We start from the raw sequence: 14,086 nt of genomic DNA on the forward strand, positions 1-14,086 counted from the left end.
GTATCTCATCAGTTGGCATATGGTATTCAATAATAAATGTCGAACTTAAAATACTTAAGCAGAGACCGGCAGAGGCAGTAATTGGAGCAGCTGGAGCATGAGTTCTTTCCTGCCTGCCTGACTTATGCCATCCTCCACCCACATTGAGGTCTCTTTTTCTCCTTTCTTTCCTTCCTCTTTCACCTACCCACAGATGTTTTCTTCTCCTTCCTTCTGACTCCCTTTTTTTCCCCTCAATCAACTTCTGCCTGCAGTTTTTAACATTCACCCCAATCAATGACCAAAGACCTGATCACTCAAAGTCCACCTCCCCATAACACTGTTCAACATGGGCATAGGAGTGGTTAAAGGCAGATTAAATGTCATCCTCACCATTTGGCTATTCATGCATGAAAATGAAGTTGGCAGTATCATTGGGGGAAAAAAAAGAGTCAGTTAACATGATGTTCAAGGAGAGTGGTGTCTGTGTCAACATCTAAGAAGAGAATTGTCCTGAAAGAATTATCACTTTGGTTGGACCCACTGATCCCATCTTCAAAGACTTTGATTTACTATTGTTGACAAACTGGAAAAGGACATCATCAACTCCATGACAAATAGCACAGCTGTCAGTGGAACACTGATCATTCTGAGCCTAGTGGTCCCTCTTAGTCAAGGTGGTTCCCTCATTGGAAAAGGTGGTTGCAAGGTCAAGGAAATAGGAGAGAGTCCAGAAGCTCAAGTCCAGGTGGCAGGGAATATGCTCCCCAATGCAACTGAGTGGGCTGTCTCTGTTGCTGCATTCCACAATTAATCACTGAGTGTGTCAAACAGATGGGAGTGGTCATGCTGGTGTCCTCCATGAAGGGTGTGACCATTCCAAGTCTTTTAAGTTCTCCAGTCATCTTTACAAGTGATCAGGACTCAGGACGGGTACAGCACAGGCAGTGACAGGGAGGAGCTTCCCCATATCCCTCCATCCATGTTTCTCAACCCTGACTTGGAGGAACATCTTAGGAGGCCTACACCATTCAAGGAACAGTATGACCCTCCACATCCAGTTGGGAATGCAATAGACTGATTTTCCTGTGGCATGTGGCAACAATACATTCAGTGACATTGAATTCAGCTCTCAAGAGTTGAGAGGCTATTGGGATTTGGATGCATCTGCTCAGACTATTTCTCAAGAAGTCACCTTTCCAGATGATTTGACTGGCTGTCTCATTGAGCATTAAGGTGCCAAAATCAATGTGATCCATCCGGTGTTTGGGGTGCAGGTCAAATTACAGTGGAAGGAGGTACTGATAGGTAGATTACCATCACTGGATCTGCTGCCAGCATTGGGTTGGCTCAATCTCTAATCAACATCAGGCTCATATCAAAGGTGGGTGGCATGGGAATCAGAGAGAGCAATACAGATTCATGCATAATTTTGTTCTGCTGTTCACTACCACCCATGATCCATCTGAGGAGTCTTCAGTCAGTCAGTGATTCCAGGTTTTAAATAGTTTGCAAATTTTCAGTTTCTATACTTTATCATCCACATGTAATTTTTTTAATTAAAGAATTTAGTCCCTTTTTTGTTCAGCTGTTAATGCTGAAATCCATATTTAGTTTTGTAAGTATCTCCATGTTTTTGTTTTGTTTTGTTGACTCCTGATTTTTTTTTCTGCTTATTAAGAAAATGTAAAAGTGGAAGATTAATACAATTCAGTTTACTTTTGTGATGTTAGGAATTTTTCAAAAAAAATTAAAAGATGGACGGGAGCTTTTTCCTTGTTAATGGAAACTGCCTGCCAAGTGATTCATATGGGGTTTATTCCTGTTTTCTTCCTGTTGCTTTTGTGCATTATATCCCTTACCAAACCCTGATTGGGTTGTGAATCAAAGCCTTGATTGCAATTAAAAATTATTTAGGCAACATAAAATAAGTATTAGAATTATTTATTTAAAAAACAAGTATTCAAACACATATGGCACTTTGGATTCTTATTTATTTTAATAGGCATTGCAAAAGCAGAATCTGGACTTTCTGCATTTATTTCTTTATATAAAAGTTAAAAGGCTTTTTTCATGATTCAGCCTATTAATTTTCCTTCATCTTCAAGCATCCATGGTTTTTATGTTGGTTTTAATGTCAAAATATATTCATTATTCATTATTAATTAGTTTATGTAATTCCAATAAATAGTAAAAAACAAAATCTTCAAAATGTACTCATGGAAGTAAAGCAAGGAAAAGCCACAGTGTTATCCATCATCACTGAAATGAAACGTAATTGTTCTCTTTACTCCCTTAGAATTCATCACTTGTTCAAATAAAATAAATAATATTTTGGAACACACTAATCTGTTATTTCCCAAGAACAATTTCTGTTGTTGTTTATTAATTAAAGGCAGATTTTCACATTAAGGTTTTGAATTTTATGACTATTAAACTACCTCCCTTCCATATCTCATCTCTTCACATTTTAAACGGAGAATCTCACCCTCTCATCCCTAGCTTGCCTTTATCCTTAAGTAGCAAATCTCTATGCTGATTTGCTTTTTAGATTTGCTTTTTCACAGCCTCTACTGTGAGAAGATCAGTTCATCATGTTGGTCTGCATTTTGCTCTCAATCTCAATCCTTGTAGATTAACCAGGAAATCACCAAATAGATTGTCCTTCATGAACAGGTACTTTCTCTGTCCTGTATCCCTCACATTAATAAAGATTTCTTCCTAAAAGAAAACCTTCTAAAACCATTATCTCTCGATTTTACTGCCCTGCCACCTTCAATTATCATTATATTTATATCTTCTCCTTTGCCACAATACACTTTAAATAGTTTTTAAGATAATTTTCTCCAATCTCTTTCCTCTAATTCTCTCTAATAAACCTTTCAACTGGGTTTTTATTCTTCAGATCCACAGATACTTCTCTTTTCTCAATACCAATGATCTTATTGCTGCCCATCCAATTGTTAAACCTCAACCCCAAATTTATTTGGAGCATCAAAGTCAATTAAAAACTTGTTATGATAGATCACCCCTTCTTTCTTGAGACACTTTTTTCATTTGACATTCTGGATAAAACCATCTTCTGGCATCTTTCCCACATCACTAGCTGCCCCCCTCTTTATGTTTTCCTTCATCTCCTGAATATCTTAATCTAGGAATTGTTCGGGGCTAAATCTATGAATTTATTTTTCTCAATATCCTCATTCTCCAATTGAAATATGAACCACAAAAATGAGCCATATGTGTAATTTTAAATGTTCTAGTTGCTACACTAGAAAGTAAAAATAAAGACTTGAAAGCAATTTTAATAATATGCTTACTCTAATATTTCTACCTATAACTTCAACTTTTAATATTGTAGACATGTTAGTAAAAATTACATTTTATTCTTATTCTGCATAATAAATCTTTGCGATCTGGTTTATATTTCATACTTAACAGAACATCTTAATTGGAAGTAGCTTGGCTACATTAAAGTGTCCAATAGAAACATCTGATGTGGTACCATACTAGACAGTGCAGTTCTACTTTCCCCTCCTTTGAAGTTCCCCTTACTCTTTCATGGTGTTAAACATCATCTATTATATTGGATGATGATTTCCAAATTTATAAGGCCAGATCTCTTCTCCAAATTTCATACTTTTATACAAAAATAATTTCTTGATATGTACATTTGAATACCTAATACACATCAAAGATTTAACACATCCAACAAGAAACTCCTAATGTTTTAAATACTCATTCCATTAGTATTTGCAAAATAACTCATTAGAATAATAATTACTGTAGTTACAGCTTCATATTAACAAGCCTATCCCTATTATATAATATTTGCACATAACTGACATTTGTAACTACAGATAGGTAAAAAAACAAATTCTAATAGAAAAAGATATCATCCAATAACTCCTTCTACCCTTTTTATATAGTCTGAAAAAATAGCTCTAAAACATAAACTTTGACACATACAGCAAATGAAAATCACTCTCAAACATTCTCAGTGTCTCCATTAAGTACCCTCTTCAATAAAAGTTAAAGACATAACTCCTCATACTACTTTTATTTGTGCCTAGGGCACAAACAAATTTGAATTCTATCCATAGATCCTTAATTTATCTTTCTATTTTCCCTCCTATGATTTTCATATGAGCTTCACTCATTTATTCTTGTACTATATCCTGAACAAAATTTCTTTTTTGTTTTTGTATGCAGATATATTTAGACACTATGGCAATGTTTGGAACAAATGTAATTGCAGAGGAAAAATGCTAACTATCATCTTGGGAAAAAACATGCACTCATGTTATCTAATAATATTCTGCAGATTTTCCATGCCTTTTTCTGAGCCTAACTTGATATATGACACTTCTGTGGAACAAACCAAGAAGTGATTTGGGGAAGATACACAAAGATTGAATCATGGAAAGATTTTACTGAGGTATGATGGAGTATTGGGGCTTTCTCCTGGGTACTAGAGGCATAAATAGATTAAATTTTGGTTTAGAAAGAGAATCCTGACAAAATAAGGCAAAGAAACTATAAGGAAGCAGTGGGAATTCTGGGAATCCTGTGAGAAAGCTGGTGTGAAGATCTAAGTGAGAGATACTAAAGAGAATGAGCATTTAAAGGGTCATTTGCTATGTGCCCAATTATGCCAACCATCAAGTTCAGATTCTTTTTGACATCTTTTCCCACCTCCCTTCACTAAGTATACACCACCATAGATCTTGTCAATTTTACTTCATAAAAATTCATTATATCTATCTTCTTTGCTCCATTTCCCAATGATATCACTCTGGTCCAAGTTACCATCATCTCTTTTCTGGATAGTGATGATAGCCTCCTAATGGGGCTACTTTGGCCTTCTATAACTACTCTCCTCACTGCAGATATACTAATCATTCTGAGATAAAATGTAATCTTATCACAGTCCATGCTTAAAATGCTTCAAAACTTTTCACCTCTTTGAAAGAAAATTCATTGAACAAGACCCACTAGACGCTGTTCAGACTTTGCTCTACCTTGTCAATCTCATCTCACACCACTCTCCTGGTTTACAAGTCTTGTCCTGATGATACCTCCTTTTGCCACAGGGCCTTTGCTAATGTTCCTTCTCTTCTTTCCTTTACAACTTACTCTTATTTCACACCTTAACCAATCTTTACTTTCCAAGCATATCTTTCCTTGACATCCCTAAGTTAAATTTTTATGTTAATGCCATGTCCATCTCATTCATAAAACTAATAAAAATTGTTATATTTTATATATTTATATTTTATATATGTTTATCAGTTTAATATTTATGATTTATGTCCAACAACAGAATGAGAACTCGAGTAGGGATGGAAGCACACCTATTCCTGCTCATAGTTGACCCAGCGTCCAACACATTGTCTGAAATACTGTAGGTGTTCAAGTATTTCAAGTATTTTGAAAAAACCACATGACAAAGTTTGAAAAAGGCAAATATAAGATTAAGCCTTTTGATTTGGATATGAGGGTTAACATTGACATGATTCTACAACACAGAAAACAGGTTTATTTGTAGAAGCAAGGAGATAATTATATAATGTATCATAGTTGATATATCCTTAAGACCAAGAAAATACATCCAGTAGATCATTTGAAAAATAGCCCTGATGCTTAGAAAATACACATAGTTGGAGATAAAAAAATAGAAATTCTTCAACATATAAATTTTAGTTAAAACCATGGTAGTGGATAGTATTGCTTTGGTAGTGTGTGTATAGAATAAGAGCAGGTTTGAATAGGTTTAGAAAGCATCTTGGGTTTTACATATACACCAACATCACAGAAAGAGTGCCCAGGAAAAATCATAATAGCCATGGGACAGAACATTTCCAAAAGCAGTCTATAGGCCAAGGATCATCTGCTGAGATAAAAATTATAGCAGGATTTAGTCATAAGTGAATAAAATGAGGAAGGGTCCTATATAAGTAAGGTATCAAGAATAATTATTAGGGAGTGTTTAAATGTCAATCTATATTTTATGCCAGTTTCACAATAATAACAAAAAAAATGATTCTGCAAGTTATTGTGCACAAAGACTGAAATATCCCAGATATAAGCACAAAGGTATAGTTGAATTCATTCAAAATTTGGGGTCATAATAGATGTGTGTCACACAAAGACAGAAGTAAGGCAGGGCCAAAGTAAAGACAGACCACAGAATTGAGACTAGATAGAAATATGAACAGACAACAGATGATCAGGGGAAGTAGGAGGACCAATGAACTGGAAGCCCCAAAGAGTGACAAAAATAAAAGACACAGTGGAAAACAAGTAAAAAGGAAACAAATTAGGCTATAGTCAGAATAGGTTGTTTAATATTTTGGAAGTGAAGGAAGTTCAGCAAATGACAAGTGTCTGCATAAGTACGGGGAATGTGACCGAGGCCACATGGTAGCCTCAGCACAGTGAACATTACTTTGGCCAACATAAACAAGAGATTGGAAGTCCCTATGCTTAATCTGGTATTTGCTACAGAAATGATTCATTCTTTTCAGTTTAGAAGCTTTACGACCTTTGGTGCTTGACAGTTTGATTAATCTTGCCTTTTCACAGCTTAGGTCTAGGAAACATGGTTTTACAAATCTCAGTATTGTTCCAAATCTCTGTACACTCTACATTCCTTTTTACTTTCAACTATAAAACACCTCAGATTTTCTTGAGCTCATCTCTTTTTTGTAGTTTGCCAAAGGCAGGCAATAATAGCCAACACAAACAAACATTCATTTCTCCAATCACTATCTCTAAAACTAAAAGAACTGTAAGACATGGGGTCTGGCTGGGAACCATGGTGCACACCTGTAATCCCAGTGGCTCAGGAGGCTGAGTAGGAGCATCTCAAGTTTGAAGGCAGCCTCAGCAACTTAGCAATGCCCTAAGCAACTATCTCAAAATAAAAAATAAAAAGGGCTGGGGGCCTTAGCTAAGTGGTAAAGGACCTCTGAGTTCAATTCCTGGTACCCCTCCCCTCAAAAAAAAAGACATATGGTCTGCTTTCCAAGTTACCATAGGCAAGAATTTTACCAAATATTTCACTGTTGAAATTTTCTAGAAGCGTATTAACATCTTCACCACTGGGATGCCCTCTTCTCAGCCTCTGATTTACGTTTCCTTAATGACAATTTACCCAAACAATACCTTCTCTACTAGATTTTTTTCATGGCAGCACCACATTTTTAAGGGAGCAATTTTTGTATAAGTCAGTGTTTGTTACAAACAAGCCCCCAATTTTAGTGAATTCATACAAGTATTTATTTTTAATCATGCAATGGTGGAACATATGATTTTTGTTCATATTTACTGCCCTGAGTAGTTCTCTTCCACAGAGGGTGAATCAGGCACGCAGACACCCTCCAACTCATTTCTCCATTTTCTACCATCAAATCTTTTGCTGGATTGTCATAATTTAACTGATAATAGACAGAAAAGAGAGAGCATACATAATGGACCATGTGAGATTTTTTTTTTGTGTGTGTGTGGTGGGGGTACTGAGGATTGAACCCAGAGTCACTTTACCACTGAGGTACATCCATAGACCTTTATGTTTTTAATTTTCAGACAGTCTTGCAAAATTGTTTGGAGCTTCACCAAATTTCTGAGGCTGGCCTTGAACTTGCAACTCTCCTGCCTCAGGCTCCTATGTCACTAGGATTAAAGGTGTGTGTGACCACACCCAGCATGAAAGATAGTTTTTAGTGGTCAGAGTTTAATGTAGTATAAAGCATTTCTAGCCACATTCCATTGGACAAATTTTAACCATATTACTATCTAACAGCAGGTCTACTGTCTCACAAAAATCTTTATCTAGCTATGGTACCCAGAAAGAAGAGGGAAACAGGGTTTGTTGAACACATAGCCATCTCTATCAAAGTTTTACATCATAGTACTTTAACAAGAACTGTATTATTCATTAGAAATATACTAAAATTTTCATATCTCTGGTTGTATAGAAATTATATTCACACCAATTCATGCCTTTATACATGGACTTTGGATAATATTGTCCATCACATTTCACCATTGTGGAATAAGAATTGTAATGCATTCTGTTGTCATATATAAATTAAAAAATTAATAATAAATAAATAAAGATTACAAAAAGGAATATCTAGATTGTCTTTTTATCAGCATTGTATGAGAGTTAACATATTCCTCACGATCTTGTCAAACTTGGTATTATTCATATGCTTAATAACTATAATTTTAGAATACAAAATATAAACTTATAATTTTTAAACATGCATTTGTTTTTATGAGTTTGAAATATTTACCATGTATATTTGTGATTTTTATCTCTTCATATTTGTACCTTTGGTAACTAAAACCCAGTGCATATTGCCCTTTTTGCATATGTATTTATTTTTTCCACTGATGGTTTGTATGTTGGTAGTTTTTATGAATTCTTTCTTTACATATCAGTTTAATTCCTATTTTTAAAATTATTCTAAATTATCATTATTTTTACTCTGAAATATTTTCTTAATTTGCCAGATCACTTTATGTAACTATTATGTAATCTCATCTATAAGCTCTCACTTATTATAATAAATAAATCCTTTCATTTCCATGACATTCAAAGCAATTATGTTTCTTTGCATATATATCACTTTTGAGATTATAGTCTTTATTTGGCATCACCTTGCCTTGCTAATTACAACTTGCTTTTTATAGAGAGTTGTATATTTTTTTCATATTTGAATTGGAACATCACTCTTTTGGCCTTTGTATGATCCCCAGACTATATGTAGATTCTATTTTTAATTTCCTTCTGTGTTTTTCTCTGAGTTCAATTTAAAACCTTCTCTAAAATTTCGGATATACAGGGAGGATTTTGTGGCTTTATTCAATCCATTCTACCTTCCAGCTGCCTGAGAAAGATGAGATAATGAATAATAATAGTATTTGGAATTGTCTGAGTTTTGACATTTGTTGAACCCACTATAATGGAGAAAATGCCGCTAAGTAGAGGCACCTTACCCTATTAGACAGTGACTCTATTTGATCTATATAATTTAATAAAGTTTCTTTGGTTAGAGAAGAGGTAGGCTATTTTACTGATGACAAACACTCTTTTTTGAAAAAGTTTCCCTTTCATTTGTTGCTGTTTAGTCACAGTCGAAGGCACATAGGAGACACATTCTTGAGGACAGAAAATTCTAGAGTCTATACTTTTCAAATGGGGCTAAAAGATAACTCCATGGTATTGACAGTTCTTACATAAAAGTGAGATCAGCTAGACAATTTAAAGTAAAAATGTTATTCAGATAGGTGAAGGGGCTTTATTAGAATTTTCTGCAAGTAAAAAAAAAAACCTTTTTAACACTGACATATTTAAATGGCATGTCATCATGGAAGACTATATGTCAATCGTAGAAAAACACTTAAAGGTTATAAAGACAAATTGCTTGACTCACAGCTGGGAAACTGGCCAGTGCTTACTCTTCTTAACTCATACAAAGTTAATAGTCAAAATATTAGATATCATTTAAGGAAATCATATGTGACAGTTATCTTAAAACTTAGTGGCTTAAAATAACAGCAACCATTTAATTTGCTCACAAATCTGCACTTAGAACAGGTTTCAGAGGGACAGTCTATCACTGTTCTCAATCACAACAGCAGGGATTCCCTAAGTAAAAGTTGTAGAATCCACTTTCTAGATTGCTTATGCACCTGACTGCAAAGTCAGTGGTGGTGGTTAACCAGGAGCTCAGCTGTAGCCCAGGAGGTCTTGTTTTTTCTACCTGTGCACATTTCTACTTGCTGCTTGTTCTTACCCACAGCGTAGTGGCTGAATTTCTAGAGTTATTCAAGAATATTATTCAGAAGTTTTGTCACTGTTTATTATGTGGACTCAGAAGTCACATAGCCTCAATTTTGCTATAGACATAATCACATCCAGATGCAAAGAGAGGGAAAATGGACATTGTATCTTGATGGAAGAAAGTTTAAATCATATTATATGAGGAAAATTGTGTAATGGGAGAGAATTTTGTGGTTATTTTTGCAAAATATTATTGTCTATGTTGTTAAAATAATCTCATTTGTAGCCTTGGTCCCAGATCTATGAGATTCAAGAGAAACTAGTTTAAAAAAATCCATAGATATTTATTCTTCCAATTTTCTTTCTTGACATGTGTTTCTGAAGAAGAAAAAAAAAATTCTTACACAAGACAATCTTTATGAAATTTCAATAAACACTGTATATTTGAAAGAACGAGTCAAGTAATTTCCTTAGAGTCACTCACTTGAGTAAATCATGAGAAAGATAAAATCTAGATATAAGCAAAATCAATTAAAAGTTTTCTTCTCTGTTTAATGTCTATTTTCAATTTTCATTTTGTACATTTTATATCTTTGTTCTGTGATTTCCACATGCCTTTTTGCTTCAATATTTGAAATAATTTAATATCAAACACACATATAATTTTTGTCAATTGTATGTAGATATAACTAAAACCATAATAGAAAAAAAAGAGAAAAAGTTAAACAAAATGTTAAAAGAAGATAATTTTTTAACTATTAGGAGAACAGAAAATGTTTATTGATCCCAAATTTAAAAGGGGGTGGGAGAGAGATCCACATATTAAAAGATGGAATTTAAGCTTTTTTATTGCTGTTTGTGCATTCTTACATATAAGCATCCTATTATTGCTGTAAATTACCAAATTGTAAAATGCCAGATTATAAATAAAGTCTTGGTGTTAGTCACCTTTCTGTTGTTATGACAAAATGACTAAGAAAAATAAAAATAAAAGAAGGAAAAGTTTGTTTTGGCTTATGGTTTCAGAAGTTTCAGTTGATGGGCAGTTAACTTCTTTGTTTTGGGCTTGTGGTAAGGCAGAATGTTATGGTGGTAAGAATCTGGCAGAGAAAACTTCACCTCATGGTTGCCAGGAGTAAAGAGGGAGAGATGAGAGGCCAGGGTCCCAATAGCCACTTCAAGGACACACCCCTAGTTACCCAATTTCCTTTCACTAGATCCCATCTCCTAAAGGTTTCACTTCCTCCCAACCTCATCATGGTTTGGAACCAACACATGGATCTTGGAGGATATTTATATTTAAATGTTAAAACCCTTAAAATGAGCTCTCTTTCATTAAAACAAATTACTTTGGAACTCATGTTGTGGGGATTTTCTTTTTCAGATTGTATGTGTGCGTGCTTTTGTTTGTGTGTGTGTGTGTGTGTGTGTGTGTGTGTGTGTGTGTGTGTTGAGAAAAATAAGCATCATTCTACTGCTGAGATATACCTCAGCCCTTTTATTTTATTTTGAGACAGGGTCTTGCTAAATTGCCCAGGCTGGCCTCAAACTTATGATCTTTCTGCCTCTGTCTCCCAGATAGCTAGGATTACAGGTGTAGTCCACCAGGCCCAGCTCAAAAATTTTTTAAATTATTGAAAACATAGAACTCAATGACAATTTAAATGTTATTATCTATAAAAAAAGAAATTAGAAATGTTAGACTGCTATCATCTGAGGCATACTTAGTAACATATAGACTAAAACAGTTTAAATTAAAATGCTTTTGAGGAAAAATATTTAATACAATAAACAACCTGGAAAAATTTTATGGTCTCAATGATAAAAAAACTGGTACATTTTACTTTTCACTAATTTTCTTATAATGTAGGTGAGTGGGGAAACTCAGATTCTCAATTTACTGCATAGACATTTTGTCTTAATATAGGAACATGAAGAACATTGAATGTTAAGATTTTGCAATAGTATTGTGACAGTTCACTTATTCAAATAATCTCAATTCTTTGAACTATAGCCAAAAACCTAGAAATAAGTAGTCAAAATAGACAAATGTGAATTCAGTCTCTCATGCATTCAGTCACAGGAAATTCACTCTTTCAGGCAGGAGTTAATGGAGCTAGCTTAGTGTTCTCCAACAGTAGCACTGTCACCTGTATGGGAAGATAGGTGGGGACAAAAGTATTGAGTGCTTTTTATGTATCAGGAATTGTATTACAAATTTCATAGATTTTATTCACTTAATTCACATAAAAAGAATGTGAGTTCCTCATTTTTTAGATAAAGAATGAGCCTCATTTGAAGTAACCTGTCTACTAGAAGAGATCTGGAGCTATGGTGTGTCCAGTTCTGAGGTTAATTCTGTTTTCACTGTAAGTATACTGTCCTGTTTCCCCTGGGAAGACAAGAGGTGACTTCTGTGGCAGGTGTACTAACCGCAGGATGACTCCTGTCAGCTTGATATCAAGAAAGAACAAAACACAGCAGGTTTAAATGCTGAGAAGAAAATGACAGCATGGGACCATTTATTTTTAAAGAAAATCTACCCAACACAGTTCAAATATTTAATTCCATTATAACCCAGAAGAATAAAACAATGATAATTTAGAATTCCTCCCCCCAAAAAAAGAGTGTGACAGAATTCATAAACATTGTCCTACCTGAAATAAGTGGATACATATATAATTTCTATGCTAAAATATAAACATTGATTATATGTAAATAGTTAGGTCAGGAGTCAGGTGTCCTGGCCCTGTGTCATTTGGTCAACTCCATCCTGGAAGCCTTAACCATTTATTCCCTTTTGCTCAGCCTCATTCTGATTCCTCATTCCATCACTTATCTCATTTCTTATTCCCAACACTATGTCTTACCTTAAAAATGCCGAAGATACTTATTGTTAGTTTAAGATTTAACTCAAAGTGGTTATTCCCTATGTTAAAGTAACTTCTCATTATCTACAAGGTTGTCATGTGTTTTAAATATAGATAGCAAATAATAAATAAAATAAAAGCAAGCTTGGAAACTGAACTTTGAGGAAGTTCCACAAGCATACTCAGAAAAACATTTCCCCCCTTGTACATAATTATAGTGTCTCTAGAGATAATCTTATTTTATCTTCAAAAATAAAAGCATTATTAAGAATTAATATGGGTTATATTCCTATTTTCATTGTACATGTGAATTAAGGAAATTTAGCCATTATTAATACTTTTCTCAATTATCCACCTTTCTACATCATTCCCAAATTACCCATTTCTGGTCAATATATTCACTTAAAGACATTTACAAAGACATGAAGTTTAACTGAAGAAATTATTGCAACATGTTACAAATAGAAATCCAAAATATGAATTTTCTAATTAAACTATTCCCTACTTAAATATTTAGCCAGATGAGACACATGAAAGCAGAGTAATTAATTGTTTTTATTTTAAATTGTTAATCTAATATGGAGACTAAGAAGAAGTTGGTTACTATCTTGGATGAGTTTGTGGAATCTTTTTTGCATCATAATGAAACTGTTATCACTTTTTCTCTGTCCCTCTTAATCATTTACTTTCTTGTTGTTTAATTTTGTCACATCATTCTCTGCACTACTTTTCTCATTAGAAATGCATTTGAATGACAAATTTCTCCCTCACTGGTAGAGCACTGGGTTTTCCTTTTAAACCCAACTCTTAGACTGAGCTTTTCTGTTCTTTCTAGACATTCCTAAAGAAACAAGTGGGCCTTAACACTTCCATGCACCATATTTGAGTCTTCAGTCCACATAGGCTTTCTTCTGTATTGTTCACCTGAAGCAAAAAATAAACAAAACGACCTGCCATTAAATATAAGATATTTATGACTTTTAATTAAAATGAAGCATGGCAAAAGAAAAAAATAGCATATGCATTGAGCAGAGCTGGTGCTCAATTTAGGATTATGGCAGAGAATCAGCAAATTGCTTTGCAGTCCCTTGCTTGGCTTAGGCGGTAATTGATAACTTAGCATCCAGGCTCTGAAGAAAAGTATTAATAGGAATTTTCTGGCTGGTGATGAAAATGTGAGATGATACACAGATCTATGTTTCCCATGATCTGGGAGGACTCCTGCCAGCATCTTTTATAGGTATTTTTGCTCATATCAGATACAGAGTTTCTTCAGAACTGAAAATCTGCCTCTCCAAATGGTCTCCAACCACCTTATCTGCCAACTCCATCATTTGAAAATATCCCAAGACTAACAGGCTATGTAGGAGTGGTGTAGATGGCTGTGGTGTGTTTGCTGGAACCAGGACTACAGGACATCTAACATCTGCGATTAGCATCAGAA

The 14,086-nt window shown here is 34.4% G+C and overlaps 1 pseudogene; it reads left to right on the forward strand.

Moving 5' to 3' along the window:
- The first annotated feature begins 301 nt into the window (after nucleotides 1-301).
- Nucleotides 302-1,483, forward strand: LOC113192031 (poly(rC)-binding protein 2 pseudogene; annotated as a pseudogene).
- Nucleotides 1,484-14,086: the final 12,603 nt, after the last annotated feature.

Source organism: Urocitellus parryii, chromosome 10 (genome assembly GCF_045843805.1).
Source record: "Urocitellus parryii isolate mUroPar1 chromosome 10, mUroPar1.hap1, whole genome shotgun sequence".
In the NCBI taxonomy this organism is placed as follows: Eukaryota; Metazoa; Chordata; class Mammalia; order Rodentia; family Sciuridae; genus Urocitellus; species Urocitellus parryii.